Source organism: Spodoptera frugiperda, chromosome 25 (assembly GCF_023101765.2).
Source record: "Spodoptera frugiperda isolate SF20-4 chromosome 25, AGI-APGP_CSIRO_Sfru_2.0, whole genome shotgun sequence".
NCBI lineage: Eukaryota > Metazoa > Arthropoda > Insecta > Lepidoptera > Noctuidae > Spodoptera > Spodoptera frugiperda.
Window position 1 is genome coordinate 2463362 of NC_064236.1, and position 19640 is coordinate 2483001.

General features: G+C 36.0%; 1 protein-coding gene and 1 long non-coding RNA gene across 10 annotated transcripts in view; one reads left to right on the top strand and one right to left on the bottom strand.

Moving 5' to 3' along the window:
• Positions 1–19640, top strand: part of LOC118262972 (potassium voltage-gated channel protein Shaker) — a 347989-nt gene that overhangs the window by 78808 nt on the left and 249541 nt on the right. The gene's annotated exons all lie outside the window — the stretch shown is intronic.
• Positions 8304–9107, bottom strand: LOC126912351 (uncharacterized). The gene is made up of 2 exons (XR_007706996.1): positions 8915–9107; positions 8304–8743 (listed from the first exon to the last, which is right to left on the bottom strand). It is a non-coding gene; the product is annotated as an uncharacterized LOC126912351 (long non-coding RNA).

Sequence of the window (19640 nt, forward strand, 5' to 3'; positions counted from 1 at the left end):
AACAAATTGAAATATTGTAGGCCTGTGCTACCAAAAAAATGTGAATCGAATAAAAATTTCGTTCGTGTCGAATTTTCGTTACGATATCACACGCCGATCGCAAACTACTCGTTAGTTAGTACAATAGAGAAATATGCAATCTGAAAATCAATTTTCTATTCGATTTTGATTGAAATCGGTTCTACTGTGAAACACTTCCCTCACCACGCATACCTATAATACATTTTATACAAACATAGCAGCCCATCCCGATTACACACGTATGCAATTTCCCAATTTTTCGCTGTGGATTCTCATTCTTTTTAGTTTAGATATACTTTTTTATTTTTCACACATAACTAGGTGCATATGCCATACGATTTGAGAATATTATAAGTGTGGATGAGCCATGCTTCAGCACGTATGGGCCGGCTCCACCGAAGTGATATTACGGCCTCACAGAAAACCGAAATGACATCAAACAACGCTTGCGTTGTGTTTCTTCAAGTTTATCTACCAATATCCGAAGTTTTAATGTACGGTACTGATATTTTAATTATCTGGAAAGTCTGTTATCATAGTCTTTCATCTTTCAGTTACGACTTAAAACCTAATATTTCTTAATTTATGCGTTTTTATGAGTTTCTCATATTCGACGCTGATACAATTATTTATTTATTTTTAATACTTTATTGTACAACACGTAAACACATATATGACAACATACATAAGCATAGTGTACAATGGGCGATCTTATCGCACAAGGCGTTTTCTAACAGACAACCTTTGGATGGAGCTGAAATAAAAGTCTGACATGTATGCGTCGTCTAGTGTAAAGTTTTAAACACGTCTTATCTAATAATTACCGTATCTATCGTTATGTTGGTTAAGTTTTTTAATAAACCAACTTTTCTAATTAAGTACCCAAAAACATTTTAAAAATTAGAAAATTATATTATAACTACTCGTGATGACGTTGCATATTTTATGTGAACATAATTTAAATTGAAATTGCTTTTTTTTTTATTTTGTCGTATAAATCACTCTGTCACCATTATAATTAATATTTTTGTGAAACTAAAAGTTCTTATATAACGGGTTTTCATTTTTTAGATTCCAGCAGGGCATTTTTATGTTTTCCTCCACCCATATGGTATATAAATAAATATAAGTACCTACTTATTGTATTCTGTGTTAATTTTTAAAAGCAAATAAAAACAATGACTGTCGATTTTCTTAGTAGATATACCAAGATGGTAATGATATATATGATGTTAACATTAATTGATGAAGACGGTTGAGGAAACCAAAGAGGCATGTAAGATTCGTAGCAATTAACGTTCCATGGTTTCTGCCTGTCCTCATAGGAGACAGGCGTGATCAGTGGTATGTAAATGGTTATGTATGTACACTAATTGTAAAGTTACGTAAAGAAATCTTTTACACATGAGAGCTACGTTACCATAAGGAACTTTAAGTGTCAATATATACTTGTCACGTAGTTTCAAAAAAAAAACTTTTAAAAGCAATTCTATAAAAGTAGTCTCGGTTTCCTTGACAAGGAAAATAAATGTTACCATGTGAATGCCACCAAACATCGGATACAACCAGCCGAATAATTGCAGAACTAAATTCCACAGGGGTGGACCAGCCATTCTATATCTAGATTTCTCATAAAAGAATCAGAGCATTAATCACAGAAGACCGGTCCGACCCAAAATAGTCGTAACAAAACAGTCTCATTGATCCAACTTCGGACATCGGCTCGTTTTACCATGTGGGATTCATCAGAGACAGTAATTTACGTTGTTAATCACAACGTGAGGACGGCCAGGCAATGAATACATACATATTCTTCTTTAAGAGACAATTACGGGACTAGATTGAGTAGCAAAATTCTAAGTAATAGTGGTCTTTGAACTTGAACCTGAACCTTTTAAACTGAAATCTCCAACTCGCTTGCCAAGCTGTGAGATTATACCAGGAGCTGCAGACTGCCTTGCGAATTATAGGAGATCCGTCTTGAAAAGCAGTAGTAGGAACGGGATGGTTTTTAGTCAGTAAGAGTCTGACACTACCTTTTGCCTCGCCCAAGGCGGGAGAAGTCACTGGATGATATTCTCCCTAAAAAACAAGAAACTTTGAGATTCTATTCAACTGTCATATGTAGAATAGGCTCTTAATCTAGCAATGTACTATTATAGGTACGACAATTGATTTTATATACATTGCCAGAACACACGCTGCTTTATCATTTCAAAATCTAAAGACTCAAATATAATTTCCAATGGATTCCAGTAGGCATTCAAAAATTTAAACGTGATGCGCCAAAAAATGTTAGTTCGCACTATTATTCCGCTGGTTGTACGGGCTTTTGTAACTATCAGGGTACAGCGATGCCTTTGTCATACGCTGTTTTAATATGGGCAAACGTTCATGACCCGGTTTCCGAGAATTTAAAAGTTGTATAACCGAACGCACCAGCTACGTGAGGGATATGAATTGTTACCGATAGTCTTAGGCAAGGTTCGAAAGTATTAAGGGTTGGTATGGGTGTACTGTTATCTCCATTCTTCGTTTTGTAATTTATATTTTTATTAAATGTTAGATATATGTTTGTCTGCTAAATAGGTATTTAGGTACTTTAACTTCTCCTATTTTGACTAAGTGGGTCAGCCACGCTAGAGACAATATCAGTGTACCAAAATCTGGCTTAGACTAAGATGGTAGAACACAGTCCTCAAACTCCTGAATCGATTAAAATTAAATAGTATCACTAATTCTAGTTTCTCAAGTCAGTACCGGTTAATCAGTAGCACTATTATGCTTTACTCCATCATCCGTACACATTTTTCACACTTACTAATAGGCACTCAGATTATACCAAAAATCGACTTTTAAAACAAAAAAGAATATTATTTTTCATTGTACTACGCACCTACCCGCAACACCCACTGAAAGTTAAGTAGTCGTGCCTTAAGTCCTGAAACAATTTAAGAAAATGTATAATTATGTATCTTGTATCAGCAAGTCACATTTTGTTATGGGTTTGCTGGTATCAACTTCTTATTACGTCATATGACTATGTATCTCGTCTGCATTAGTGGGTTAACTTGCGGTGTAGATGTAGTCTGATTTATAAAATTGGCCTCTAAGGCAATAAAAATCTCCTCTATTTGGCGAAGTCACTTAAAAATAAGTGTGAACCGCTTCACAATAACTTCATTCAGGCAAAAGTAATTTGTAGTAAAATCAGTATGAAAGCAGGAAAATACATTATATTATTAATGAAATGATTACGCTTTGTACTACACTACCAACAGAGCAGCCGAAATGTGGTTTATAGTCCGAGTTGTGTCAAATTACCGCGTGACGTCACTAGCGTCAACGTCCGTCCGTCAGACAGTTTGTCTGTTAAGCTGGTTGCTCGTATACAATGCAGATTTGTATAGAGTAGAATGAATTAAAAATGAGATGTATGTATGTATGTTTGAGCCTGATTATCTCGCATTTGGCTGAACTATTCTCAACATAGTATTTTTCTGACTTAGGTTAAGGTTTTATTTTTATAAGGTTTTATTTTATTGCCTGCCTTTAAAAATGGAAGCGATAAAGAAAATTGAAGGCGGTTTCCTTTTTTTATAAACAATTGTTATTATTTTTACCAATCTAACATCTAAAGGTACTAGGTAACAGCTAAAAGTATAAGTAAGGCCTTAGGTGCTCATGAAAAAGCACCAAACATGCTTTCTCATGCTAAACGACTAAGTTCAAATTCAAATTCTTAATTGGTTTTAGTTAATTCACAGTTTAGGGGTGATTCATGAAATCGACCATTAGTTCTTTTTGTGGTATAAGCGGGTAAATGAGTCGACGGATCACCTAATGGTAAGCAAACGCCAGTGCCCAAGGACACCTGAAACACTAGAGGCATTAGAAATGCGTCAGCAGCCTTTCGGGTTTAAGAATTTAAGGATTGTTGGGGAATCGTGGATTGGGTATTGGGAAGGAGTAATTAGGCCCCCGATAACCTCACTCACACAACGAAACACAATGCAGGCGTTGTTTCACGCCGGTTTTTGTAGTGCGATTTTCAACTACGAACTTCAAAGTTCAATTAAGTTATATTTTTTTTAGCAAGCCAGTCTTTGTCTTTTTCACTTAAGTCAGACATTTTTTTTTGTAGAAGACATGGCCTAGCTCTTACTCTTCAAGCCTTCATGTAAATTTTCTTTATCAGCAGCGTAGTGAATTCCGTTCAATTCCAGTTCAATAAAGGCTAGACAGGATGAAAAGTAGAATAGATTCAATTTTATGGGAATACGAAGGCTATCCCACTATCATCTATGATTATTTGTGATTTCTTTGTGTCATAAACTGTCTCTTGTTGCAAAGTTATGTTCTCTAAGGACTTAGCAATATTTATTTTTACTAGCATATGCCAGTGATTTCACCCGCGGATTGCACTCCAAGGGATAAAAAGTAGCCTATGTGTTATTCTAGATCATAATCTAATTTGTTACTATATGATACCCTGTTACTTAACAGGTTATCTGGGCTCTGGCTCAAAGAAGGAGAAAGGATGGGGTGGTTTTTAGTCAGTAGGAGTCCGACACTCCCTCTCGCCTCGCCTAATGCGGGAAAAGTGATTGAAAATAAACCCTGTTCCAAGTTTCATCCCGATCCCTTCAGCCGTTTTTTTTTTTGATCATGATAGAGTAACAAACTTAACCACAAACTTTCGCACTTATAATATAAGTAAGATTATTCTATCATACTTCATAGAAAACTATGTTTTAATGAGTCTAACTAAACGTTAATGAGATTTAACTTCTAGACTGTTATAAATATGTCGGTAAGTTAGTAAGGTTAAAAAGATTTTTCTTTGAACTTGTAACCCTAAGAATACCTAGCAACACCAAAATATTCAACTACCTGTAAAGACCGAGTGGTGTCAAATTACTTATGAACCTGTTCATAAAACCTATACAAAAATATTTAGGTTTCATAAAACCTAAATATTTTTACTGAAATCTTATTATTTGATCCGAGTGTTACCATCTTCCGCAAGTGCGACTGCTGGACAAGGGGACTCGAGTTTGATTTTTTTCATGGAATTTATAACAAAAGGTGAAAAGTGTGCACTTCTACCTTCCCCAACAAGATAAAAGGCGTGACGTTTATTAAAAAAAATTGTTACCATCTTGCGCAAAAAGGTTTCTTAAAAGTCAATTTTTTTTTTTACAAAATCACGAGCAATTACAGCTAAATCAAGAAAGTTCTTTGACACTATATTAAAATTCCGTGACCATCATTAGATCGATGGATAGCGTTAATATCGAATTTCGTGGAATTGTAAAGACGGCGTTCGGCTTCCTTAATGTCAATACAAAGCAACGAGATACTATAATTCACGGTCTTGCTTCCATTTCTGTTGCCACATAGCAACATAATAATAGCTCATATAATAATAGCTGAATAACATTATTGAGCAAACCCGTATTACATGATAAAACCTTTCCATCGGTTACCTGGCGTAAACATTTTTCAAGTAATGCGATCAGAGATTTAAGTAGAGTTGAAATTGTTTTCGTCTTTCAACAAAATTGGCTATCTACGGAATTTAAGCTAGTGTCCTCGTGTGGCATTGTCGAAAGACAGCCTGCATTAAGCGGACTGGCCACTGCATCCCAGTTGCATGCATTAGCACCTATCACCACGGATTAAATAAGCCGGAGTAAGCCATTTTGCTCTCAGCTGACAGTAACTTGGGCGTACAAAGCGAATGTTAATGAACTGATAATTAAGCTCGCCTTAGTTAAGTCACGAATGGAAAACTCTTTGCTTAATACCTTTGTAAATGTAGACAGAAATTCAATCTGTTAAGTGGTGCCGCACCTTTCATACTAGAAACCAGGTAGTAAAGTTTCCGATTGATATGCTGTTTTTAGTATCAGAATTGTGTAAATATGTGGGTATGTTTCACTCTATATATTCTCAATAACTTCGATATTAAGATGGCAATGCTTTTAATTTGTAGTGTGTGTGACACCTCGCCCCTATAAGTAGAGTAAGTTAGTCGTTTAAGATAGTCAATTAAAGGTATTCCTAAGATCAACACGTCTCCTTATTACGCTCCCTAACTCACGTCATTGCATGGCGACCCTGCCAGTGCTGCCACGCGGGCAGCGCTGAGCACGAGTACAGTGTAAAATATGGATTTTATAAAATAAAAACTCTTAAGACCCTAAAATTAGTGGGCTAAAAGTAGTGAAAAATAGTGAAAAAGTGGAGATGATTGCTGGCTGCCGGGTGATGTCGCAGCCAGATGAGGACCTGCAGGGAGCTGTTGGTGTCGCATGGGATGGAGCCGGGAGATGTTGGCCACCAGGGAGCGTCCGAGATTATCTCCGCTACCCTGGCCACGCAGAATGGAGTAACCGGACTCAAATAGTGTAGTGTTTTTTTTTTTTTTATAAAAGGTTATAATGTGATAAGTGAGTGAATATGGACACTAATTAGTAAATAAATATAAAATTAAAATATTATTAGGGGCCCAATATTATATTCATGTAAGGATTCTTGTAATTAGATAATTTTAGCGCTATTATATATTTTTTAGAATGGTACTTAAGTTTTTAGTATAGTTTACGCCTGTTGACAATCAGTTTTTTTTTTCTTTGGTAAATTCTGTAAGTATTTTTTTTTTGTTTACCGAAATAATGTAAAATTTTGTAATTATATAGTATGCATGGCATGAATAATAGGGATTGAAGGAATGTTCCCATGCCCATATAGGTAAATGATGTCATACCGAGTGTCAGATTGTATTGGAAGAATCGTGTTACTTGACACCGAGTAACAATAACAACTGCACTTTAGGTTTGTCTTATGAAATTAATAATTAGATGAATGAAATTTGATATCAGCAAAGCTTTGGAATGTGTTCATTGTTTGTAAAAGTTTGTAAGTTTGGTTTTAGATAATTTGGAATGACTTGGTACACAAGTTTTGGCGTGTGACTGAAGGCTGATCACCTAAGGACAACGTATAATTTTGTCAACCAAGCAATTCAATTAGATTGTGTTACATTGGTTTGTGATAGTTAAATGATAAGTAATTAATAAATATAATAGGTACACATGGTAAGGTACAGTTTAGTGGTCATGTCCTTAGTTCGATCATGGTGCAGACGAGCTCTCTCTGTGAGAATCTATTGGAGGTCAATAGAAACCTTAAATATTGACACTAAATTATAGAATGAATAAATAAATAAAGTGAGCACACATAGGTATAATAAAGAAATGAAGAATGGTATGATGAATATAATGAAATAAATAAAATGAAAAGCAGGTACCAGAGAGTCCTGTATAAATGTAATGTGCTCACATGTGTATAATGTTATGTATGTACCTTACGACAATGGTAGTGAAATAAGTTAAATAAAATAAAATATATTAATGTGTACCTAGTTATAAAGGTAATGAGGGTTTATGTTAACGGAATGATTATATAATTATGAAAAATAAAATAATATGTAAAAGAGATAAATAGATAATAGAATTCAATATTTTGTAACAATTGTCAACAGTGCGGTTAATATATTTAGATTAAAATTTCCAAAAAAAAAAATTAATTATTAAAATAATCTTTTTTTTTCCCAAAAACGGGGGAGGTGTAGTGTGTGTGACACCTCGCCCCTATAAGTAGAGTAAGTTAGTCGTATAAGGATAGTAAATTAAAGATATTCGTAAGACTCAGACGTCTCCTTATTACGCTCCCTAACTCACGTCATTGCAAATTAATTAGTTTCGAAACTTATCTCTCTAAAATGTCAATAACCTATATCTAAAATGTGGTAATAAACTGAATTTGAAATCGATCTATAATTAAATTAAATTGAACTGCAAACTTGCTGCAGTGGTTTAGTTATCTTATGATGTGGGGCTTCTCACGTATGTATTTAGAAACACTAGATATTTCATAACTTTAGTATCATTAATATATTTTTTTAGTTTTACGTCTTAAAACGTCATGATCATCAACAGTTCGTGAGCCTACATAACTGGGTTAGCTGTAGGTAAACTCAAAATTTTACTGACTTGAAAAAGAAGTTCGAGTAAAATTTTAAACAACTATTCGACTATAGTAAAGTTGTTAACCCGGCGTCATGGGGGTGGAAAAGTGTTACAAGGACGTTGGGGTGGGTCTCACCGACCCGTTCATAATGTCGAAATTATTTCAATAAATTTATAAATAACAAAGACTATTTTTATGCGTGTTTATATTTTTGGGTATTTTTGTGATTAAATAAAACACAAATATTATGTTATATTATGTTTTAATTATATATAATAAAATTTTAAAAAAAGAACTAAAATTATCAACAAACATTTTCTCTTCTACTTAAATGTTCTGGTTCTGACAGTCTGTCGAAAAAGCCTGTTATTCCACTTTGTTCCGTCTTTGCCATGATAAAAGTCCGAAGAATTCTCACGATTTACGTTTGAAGAACTAGACGATTCGGATGTAAATTGCTATTGTCGCGAACGATTTTTATGCAATCGAATAGACAGTGGAATATCATCATTATCAGACTCTGAGATATCCTGTTCTGTGTCAATTGAAATACTACGCTCACTCAAGTGATCTTCTTCGTCACACACATCCTGGTCTGACAACTCAGTATCAGAGTCAGACTCTTGTAAAATTGCCAGAATACGCTGTCGTTCAGCCTCTTCACGGTCCATTTTTTACTAAGTACCTACAAAAAATACAAATAAAATACATTGAACTATATATAACCAGCTACAATTGTAAATAACAATAAAAAATCAAAGATAAAAATGATAAAAACACAGATAATAAGTTAAACAATATGTATACATAATGGCGCGAAATTGTTACACCGACTGCGGGGATGGGTCTCACGTACCTTTTTTAACTTTGTGCACCTGTATCTCCCACTGCGGCCGTGGCACGACTAACGTGTAGCTTGCGAAGCGTAGGACAACTCAACAGCTCCAGCTATTGAGAAGAGCAGCAACGTCGCACGCATAGTAACCGAACTACAAGCGAAATAAAATGTGGTGGGTCGCACAGACCCAACCCCCATGACGCCGGGTTAAAACAACTTACGTTATACAGCAGACAAATCTGCAGTTAAATATCAAGCAAACATTTTTATAGTTGTACAGTAAACCAGATGTTTAGCCAACAGCGAGTTGGATACTGGATACTATTGCAGTATATTTTTTATTGGACACTATGATTAAGAGTTACGAGTGGTCAAAGGATCAGCTATTTCTACTGCTACTAATGCACTGCACGTCTCACGGTAACTACATACGAATAAAATACATAAAACGAAAAATATCTCTTGAATAAAATAGCTGTACCAAAAATCTGCAAAGACGTCTGCGTAGTATGAAAATTCCGGAATATATTTACAAGATCGACTATTCAATATTAAAATTTAAAAGTAGACTATTTGAAACAAGTTCGTTATATTAAAAATTGTATAATGTCGGAAATTTTCAATATCGATATGATTCTGAAATTTGTTTTTTTATAAGTAGCTACCAGGTGGATATTAAATGTACTTGTACATTATTACAATAAGTCCTTTATCAAAATGTAAAATAACAAAGTAAAGAACTTTCGACAGTGGCACACAGGCCTCGTGTTCTCTATTATCTTATCAGCACTAAATTCAGACATTGAAATAAATTCGGGCTAAAAAGGCCGGTCTGACCTTGAAGAAAAGAAATCGTCGCACTACGGGTAGATGAAAAGGCACTACTTTAGGGTCAAAATGGACCGGCAAACTACGACATTATCAGGCCTTCTAACCTTGAGAACATGTTAATATTTTCACGCAATCTTGCACCGTAGGTTCTGTATACGTTTGGTTGGTGTATCTTTAATGTTCATCTATATTAAGTGAGTGGAACCAAAATATAAGAGCTGGCGGAGTGCCAACATACAAATGTTCCACGGTTCCACCCTTGTACCTTGTAAACTGTTGTCAAGGGCACAATTGTAAACAGATTAAATAAGGCACTTCTACACGTCGTTGTTATACGTATTGAATTTCATTTGTGGTAATTTTTGTTTGGCGTGAGGAAGTTTGTCGAGAATGATTGCTATCGCGAAGCCGTCTGGGCCGGCGCTTAGTCATAGGCCTTGGATTTTATGGTCACTTGCGTAGTGTTATACCAAGTTTGAAATACTTATATAATTGTCACTATTATTATTCCTACTTTTTTGAGGGGGGTGTAATCATCCATTTACTTCTCCCTCCTTGCGTGAAGCGATGGTAGAGTCAGGCTCTTACTGATTATAAACATACTTTCTGTTACCTAAAAATATGACTAATAAGTTAACTACAATTATTATATTAAATCATTTATAAAACTACGCAGACAGTGGCGAGCACCCTACGTTTTATGAAACGGATCCTCTTCATTAGAGTAGCACCACTCAGCGGAAAGCGCTGTTATCTCACGCGTTCATTAGACGGGTGTTTTCGTGAAGCGATGTTATTGTTAGGTTCATTATTTTGCGGCTGTCGGAATGGAATTTCGGGACGTGTTAGTTCGAGACGCAAAAAGTTCGCAACTTTGCCCTTTTTTTGTTTTTATGAGCAACAACTTGTGTTTTCCTTCATTTATTAGTTTTCACGACAGGATTTACTAATTGGCTTTTGATTTAAAGAGTAATACTAGTGGGTGGTTCGTTCCTTTGACGGGCAAATTGAGGTAGCTTTTTCGAGATGCATGCCTTTTGTTCTTCGTTATTTTTCGCTTATTTGAGTTGCGTGAGGGAGGAAAGAAGGTGGACGTTCATTAGCCTGTAGCATGATTAAAGCCCCGTAAAAATCACCGCAAATAGACGGTTCTTGAGAAAAACTAAATTATACCTTTTACATTTGTAGAAGGTATAATTTAAAACTAAGTTACAGATTTTTTCTTTCAGAATAAGGTTTCGCTCTTTTACTAGTTGAAAATACTGAGTATTTTGAATAAATATCTTGATATGTAATTTGTGGGGATTCAATTAAGTTAATTCTTTTTAAATGTACAATAAAAAGGTTCTAATCAACTATCGTCTGGTTAGGGCCTGCCTATAGCAAAATGTGGTGTAGCTTCTGCTACCTAGTCACACTAGCTTACTTTGCTCGTCCACTTGGAGCGTTAAAGAGCACAGTTTTTACATTACCTAACTTATGAATCTACAACAACACTTAGGGGTAGCACCTTGGCGGCCGTTACCGCACTACACTCCCTCGCTCGCTCACTTCTCGCTCTGAGGGCCACAGTTCTCACCTAACTTACAACTCTGTGGTCGCATTTGGGTGTAGCATTTGGCGGCCACTAGGAAACTCTCTTTTCACTTACTCACTTACTCTCCTTATACTAGATGTTAAGTACAAAGTATTTATTTATTTGACCGCTGTATACAAGGCTGTTCTACCGCGTGCCACCCTCTTCCAGTCGCCAATTAGCTGGCGAACGGAAAAAAGTAGTTTTCAATATCGTCTTTTGAGCGCTTCCATTTTCAATAAGGTGTACCGTTTTATGATTTTTTTTTTCCTTTTTGCCTACGAGAAAATATTGCAGCATTTCCTTTAAAAAATGTTGAAATATAGTGGTACAAAGTTTTGTATTAAAATTTGATGTCTGAAGATATCAGTGACTGCTTGCGTCAGGTAGTTTTCCTCGGCCCGTCCCGCTCACTGCCAAATCCGTACAGGTGCTACCTCGTCGTTCTACACCTGTACCCCGCTCCCAATTCGTTTTCTTTTCCACTCATCAAAGTTATTACAATATACTTAAAGGATATTTTTATTATAATTAACAAAGGGTACTTCAAGAGATTTTTTTCTTGAACAATGTTACAAAGTTTCCCAACAAAGATTCAATGCTGTCAGTTCACAAAGAGTTCTATAATTAGTAACGTCATTCCCTTGTTGTTCCCTACTTAGTAACAGTAAGTAGTGGGTGGTTTTACTAACCTAAGTACTTCAAGCTGTCTGGTGGTGCAACGTTGTGGGTCTGAGACGGTGTTAAAATGAAATTACTTTATAATAGACTTCCCTGGGGAGGATTCTTTACAGGATTAGAAATCCTTTAGAAAATGTTCATGGCAGGATTAAACGAGTTAAGTTGATCGCTTACAAGAGGTTACTAAGAAACATTTGTTGTCGGGGATTATTAATAAGTTGCTGTTTGCTGTGGCCTAGATTTCGAGAAATTATTTTTCTTATCGTTCCGGTTCGTAGTGGTTGTTGCTTGAAATTAAAAATGTATGATTAGCTCTATACACTAATGCACATATTTATTACTTATATATGTTTATAGATTGTTTAAATTATATTTAATTATTACTCACTAATATTAGTAATACGTTTTTTAAGCAAAACCACTCTATTTTTATTCTTTTACTATGTATGGCTAGATCATGTAAATAAAGTCGTACACAAGTCTCGAAGAATCATGTCTGTCTGTCCGTCCGTATGTCACAGCCATTAATTATTTCCGAAATACATGGTTGAAACTCTGTAGGTTATGTAATAACCGCTACTAAGATGGGGGCACTCCACATGGAACTGATTAAAAATTTTTATAACATATCCGTGATGGGTGTCTATGGATAGGTCTTTAAAAAAGACATTAAGGTTCCTAAAACCATTTTTCGACAAAATCAATCGTTTGAAAGTTAGACGCCTCCAAAGTGGAAAAATGAGTGTCCCCCCCCCTCTAACTTTTAAAATAAGAGAGTGAGAAATCTAAAAAAAATATATGCTGTAGACTTCAATAGAATCTACCAACGAAAATTAGTTTGAACGAGATATCATTATTAGTTTTGAAGAAATAAAACATTTTCAAAAACCGCAAATATAACTTTGTCGTTCATACAAACACTATTCAAAACCAAGTTATTTTATAACTTTGATATTAAGTCATCTACTTGCTGCTACGGAACCCTTCATGGGCGAGTCCGACTCGCACTTGGCCGGTTTTTATAATGTAGGGTATTTGAAAGCAGTATTCTGACGTATCGGTAGTTACTTCTTACTTTATAAAATGAAATGACCTGAAAGCTCAGTCAAACGTTGTGAGCTTTATATTCAGGTATCGTGACGATAGAAATATTACTTTTATATAAGTTTGAAAATATTCGTTATAATACAAAAAGTATTTTAAAATGAACGCTGAAATTGAGTATATGACGCTTCTAAAATTATGTCCTTAAACAAGAAACATGGGCCAAGTTCGCAAACGATAAGAGTTATGAAATATTTTATATCATTTAGTAGATAACAGAAGAATACGATAAGTTGATTCTATATTTATTTACATATTATATGATATAGATTATTTATTATAGATTTATCCAATATTTGTTTATCGATTGCCTCGTTGGTCGAATAGTCGAAAGTGCGACTGCCGGACAAGGGGTCTCCGGTTCGATTCTCGGATCGGGCGAAGTATTACCGGACTTTTTCGGTTTTTCGAAACTTTCTCAGTAGTAGCACGGTGTGGCTGTAGCTGGAATGGTGTCCAGTATATGGCAATAGGCTCACCCCCTATTATATAGGACTTATAACCCAAATGGTGAAATTGGGTGTACATTGTATAGCGGCATGGCGTAATGTGATGTGCACCTCTGCCTACCCCTTCGGGGATAAAAAGGCGTGACGTTGTATGTTTATTGGTTATTAATGTGAAATTACCTAAACATGTGTAACGCAAGTAAATGACACTTAAATGTTGATGTGTGCCTCGCGAACTAATTCTCTGGGCTGCTTATACATTTCCATGGAAACGAACGAGGAAATCGACTTTGAAGTTTCAATATATTATCCTGTTTTCCTCTTTCTAATTTATGATGTCAGGTACTCAGTTATATTTACCATTGAGGGGGCTTAGAGAGGTCAGGGATGTTTTGAGACACGATTTGGAAAGATTGCTATGGTGGGCGTCTGCTGCCATACCAGATCAGTGCGTGACGAAATAAACTCCAGCGTAATCTAATCGGGCTGAGGGCTGAGTTTAATGTTATTGCAGCGGTAAGTCCTCTGGAATTTGGTCTTATTACTCGAAATTTCAGTAAAGTGGTGAGACATTACCCCTTCCACACCTTCCGCCTGACACAAGTCCTTACTGGATACAGAAGTTTTGGGAGATAATGTTTCAAATTCAGTAGGAGAAAACACCCAGTGGTTATCATTATGATGGCCACCTGGAGGACATGGAATGGTGAAGTAGTGGAATGCCTTTCTTGGGATGAGCAATACCGTGTCTTCAGGGAAGTGATCGGTGGCGACAAATTCTCTCATCCGGCTTTGGTTCAAGTCATGGTGCGGGGCAAAGGTATTTGGGAATCTATTTGCTCTATACGGAGGAGAGTAGAGCACTATCTACTCTCCACTTTTTGCTCACTAGCAAGGGTAGCTTGCTCCAAAGCCAAAACCAAAGCTGGATGGGGCTAGCTCTGGCCTCAGGTCCGAGCGTACGGCACCTCGTATTTTGTGTGCGCTTTTAGGAGCCATCAGACCACCCCATTAGGGCCGATAACTGACCGGGACTGAGGATGACCTTGAGAAATGTCGTGGCAATTCATAACAAGTCATTTGATGATTCACGCCCCAAAAAGAAAGCACCCAGTTATATGAATAAACCTCTTAAAATTCATCGCTGAATTGTTCACAACATTAGGCTTGCCGCTTGTAAATAAAATATGCAAATACATGAACGACTTTTTATGTACCGCCATGTTTTATTTAAATGCATCGACGTCTTACTGCTGTAAACGGAGCAATGAACGATACGATGTATAAACGGAACCGCTTTTCGCTTTCTATAATTGTCTTTTTTCAAGGTCATATCGTGTGTACAGGTCTTTTTACTTAAATGTAGATGTATCTTTCGTTACATAAATTACCAAATGTTTTGATATAAAGAATGCCTTATATACTTACCAGTTTTCATGGAGGAAGGGTTAAAACGAGCATCTTGTAATCTTAGTGATCTTCAATCCTAGATTTGACGAAAATTTGTATAGATACTTTATTACACGCAATTCCGAAATATGGCGACTAAATGCAACAGGAATTTGGCATTATAGAAAGTGTTATTTATAAAGTAACAATATTAGTCCCTAAAATAAGACTACACTTAAAAAAATATACAGATTAAAAATAAATCAAAAAATGAATATTGCATATTTCTATGAAGCCCCCAATCAAGCAACTAAACATGAAACTCTGGGGAACATAGTTGCAACGTGCTAATGCAATTTGCAGCGCTCGCGTAATCCTGTTATCTAATAGGCCAAGGGCGCACGAGCTGCAACGATAAACGAGACGAATGCTAGATGTCCTTGCCCTTATTATTTGCTTTTACTGATGGACACATTTTATATAAGTATAGAGCTAAACTTATTAGTTCTGTTAACCTTAGCTTTTTTATGGAACACGCCGTAAACGAGCAGACGTATCAACTGATGGTAAGTAATTGCCGCCGCCCATGGACACTTGAAACACCAGAGACGTTACAAGTGCGTTGCCTTTTGGGGGTTAGGAATTTAAGGGTTTTGGGGAATCGGGGATTGGGAAGATTATGAAGGGGGGAATTGGGCCTTTGGTAATTTCACTCACATAATATAAACGTTGTTTCACGTCGGTTTTCGGTGCAGCCGTGGTATCACTCCGGGCTGGCCCGAAGCATGTCTCTCCCACACTTAGCTTTGTTAACGACGTTATTATAAATTAGAAAATAATGTCACTGCTCGTTTCGCGACGAGTTGTAATCATTAGCCTCGAACCTGTTGCACCAATAGAGACAATAGAGCAGATACTTTTTGTCGCTAGTTCTATTCTTTCTATAGATATGGGAAGGGTCAACGAACGTATTACACGGCTAAATAGGCCGGCTCAATTAGAGTGATACCACGGCCTTGCAGGAAACCGACGTGAAACTTTTTTGTATGAGTGAGATTACCGGAGGTCCAATTCCGCGGTTTCTTAACAACCCTTAAATGTCTAAACCCCAAAAGGCAACGGCAACGCACTTGTAACGCCTCTGGTGTTTCGGATGTCCATGGGTGGCGCCCATTGCTTACTCTCGGTCCGTTTACCGATCAATACAACAAAAATCACATTTGACAGAAACCGAATAGTATCGTACTGTGAAAAGCCCAGCTGAAGCTTTTAAGCTACGACCTGTTACTCACCTGCCAAACTGAATAACTGTACCGTATTAAACTTTGTTTGGCTGTCATGTGCTGTTATCTGCTGTACTGTGCTGCCAATTGAAATAAAATGTGTTTGACATATTTAATTCTGAAATTGACAGTTCGAATGAAAATGTGCAAACACCTCCACGAGTGAAGCCTAGGTTTTATACGAATACCGTACTCGTGCTAGTTGACCGACACAGAGACTAATGAGGTGGTTATTGTCTGCGCAGAATGTTCAACAGTTAATTGAATCGCACAATGTCGTTTTGAATACTAAAGTACACGTTCATAGCATCTATACAATTAATCACGGCAACAGACAAGCATAGATTTATTTTCTTTCTAATATTGGAATAACGGAGATCAGATAACTTTATAAGGAACTTGGTGTCATTAAAATATCTTAAAACAACTGTTGACACTAACAAAATGTATACCGACCTGCAATAACCGCTGTATATTGGTTGAAACACTTTTCAACATACCTATTTCACCTAAATGATAACTTGATGCGATAACCAAATTATTGCAAGTGGCTGAATTAGGTACCAGCTGGAAGCGCAACCATTAATATTTATAAAGCTTTTTGGCACCTCATTCACCCTGCAACCAGTTGCGCTAACGTGAATGCCCCTCCCCTCCCACTCGAATAAACACAGTGCGTTTGTGACTACATAAGCTACGTTAAATAGACAGCGCATTGAAGGAGATGGCTTTGAGACTACATATCAGACTAAAGATGAACGCAGACTTGGTTGTACCGCAGTGAGCAAGCAGCCAAGCCACCAAGCGAAGCCACTTTTGTTCTGTTCCGACTATGCTGATATAAGTATTTCTATATAGTCAAGTGTCCATCCTTAAATACTCTCAGTCAATGCCTTAATGATTTTTTCAACCATAAAAACCCAATTAACGGTTTGATTGCTACAATTTATATACAAATATTCGCAATAATTTTTCCAAGGCAAAACAAAGTTGGTGTCGGTTAGTTTGGTATAAAATCAGATCGTTGATATTGTAATACCTATTTACTAGTAGTAGTAGCCCTTCAGCATATTATTTCTTGAAAAATATTTCTTAAATAAAATACTACGTGTGAAAGTAGGACATTTCGAAACATATAATTACATTATGGCTCTAAACAAAAGTATTCTTTTAATTTCAGTATTGTAAGTATTGTTTGTGCAACATATCATAATATCAATTTACTGTTTCCAAAGAAACTATGGTACTTTACCGAGTTCAGTGGGTCAGTATACCATTCAATATTTCCAATAATACCACTTCTAAGAACCAGACAAGTAATACAACCAATTCTCGTGAAATTCAATAATTTCATGAAATTTAATAATTTCACGAGGATTGACTGTGGGTGTTACAAAAAACAAATTCCAATGATTGTTCAATAAAAATAATAGGAATTTGTTTTTTTGTATTAGCTTGTTAATGTTTACTGGGAATTACGAATCCAGTTCAAAAGGGCAATGACCAGTAATAACATGTAAATTGAATTGTTAATAAACATTATCTTATTGACTAGACTTGAGTATTATGTTTCCAGACATTATGACCGGGAGCCTAATTTGTAAATGTCGTCATATATACTCCAGTTTATTATATTTTATCCCGAGATTACGATAAATACGAAAACTTTTGATTTATACAGTTGGCATCACTGTATAAATCATAAGTTGCGTAAATTATTCTCATACCATATTGAACAATTTTATAGTCCGAATCTAAATTAACACAAATCCGGACTGGGATTGGAAAACTTTTTCGCTAAAGTCACGCGACGCTTAAACAGCGTCACCTGGCGGGAGGTCAGGAAATGTATGTTACTAGCTCAAGGTCACCGAAGGCCACGGAAGGCTCGGTAATATTATGAGGCTTGGGCTTTTGCCAAAAAGGAGTAATTTAAAAAAAATGTTATCTCAGTACCTCAAACAATGTATTATTAGTCTGTGTAACTGAACAGAAAAGCGAAATTAGTTTATGGTGTTAAGACTCGAAGCAGAGAAAATGCGCCGTCACGGGCGGCGGGTCAATGGAATATACGCAAGTAGATCAAGGCCATCCAAGGCCAAGCTAGGCCGGCAAAACGGAAAATCGGCAAAAATTTGGACCCTTGCCAATGTAGCTGTAATAAGTTTTGAAGCCAGACGAAAAGATGCTAGAATGCTTTATGAATTAGATCAGTAGGTATAGTAAATGAAGCGTAAAATCAAAATACGACACTTTCATGAAGTCACTTCTACAAGTCAATTTTACTTCTTGTCTGGCGCGTTTCGTTTATGTAAGTCGATTTTTATGTGTCTACTATTTAAATGTTTGTACATAACCGATAATGTTTTCAAAAGGAAAACAAAAAAAAAACGTGTACAATTGTCAGAATAATTCTAGTGTTAATTAGTTTGTTTTAACATTATTTTTGGTTATCAAAATAGATATTTAATGTATACAGCTTACGAAGCGTATCAGATAATATGGTCTACGTCTGTCGCGCCCCGAAGTCTGATTATGTTGGCTTAGGTTCCTTTTAACTTCGCATACAGGAGATGAGATTAAATAAGACTTCGTATAAAACATCTTCATCTTGATATCGGCTGTAAATATTAGCGAAAAGCATTTGAACAATAATTCATGAAAGAAACAAGTCGAAACGAAAACTTTCAACCACCGTAGCAAACGTGGCAAAGAGCGCCATCTGTCAATAAATAACTGAACTATTATTGTACATCGCTACTCCGTAGTAATACCTCAATAATCCTAATGGTGGCACCACCGGTCGCTTGACAACAATACTCGACTGTACCTTCACCAACTGAATTTTATACGGTGACAATATTCAATTGAGTTTGAAAAACAGATTTGTTTTGTAATTCGTAGTTTTAAGCAATGGTCTAAATCTAATTTTAATTTTAAACAAGGTTAAAGGACGATGTGCAAATGTGTTGGTAGCTTGTTTAGGACTAAATAGTCTGCTTCTGGAATAATGACAATTATATTTTATTATTTTATGATCTTTTTGAAATGATAATGATTGATATTATGGAGAAAATGAATTATTTTTTTTATTTTAAATTTCAGTGCGAAAAAAATATTACTCCAAAGATGGAAGAAGATTATCACTGCGAAAAGAAGATCCATTGAAATTGCTACTGATGCATTTTTGATTGATCTTCTTTTCACGATAATAATCTCCATATTGGACCTGTCAATTGGAGATAACAGTACAGTTTTCAGGATCACTAAGTAAACCTACAGTTACCTCACACAACACTCGCGGTAATGTTAAGCTTATGTGGTCGACACCCATGGGAATGGTAAGGATGGTGACTCATGTGTTCTTTTTATCAGTCTTTTCAGTTTATTCACAACATAGCTTAGAAAAATAGGGAACGGAAAATGAGGGA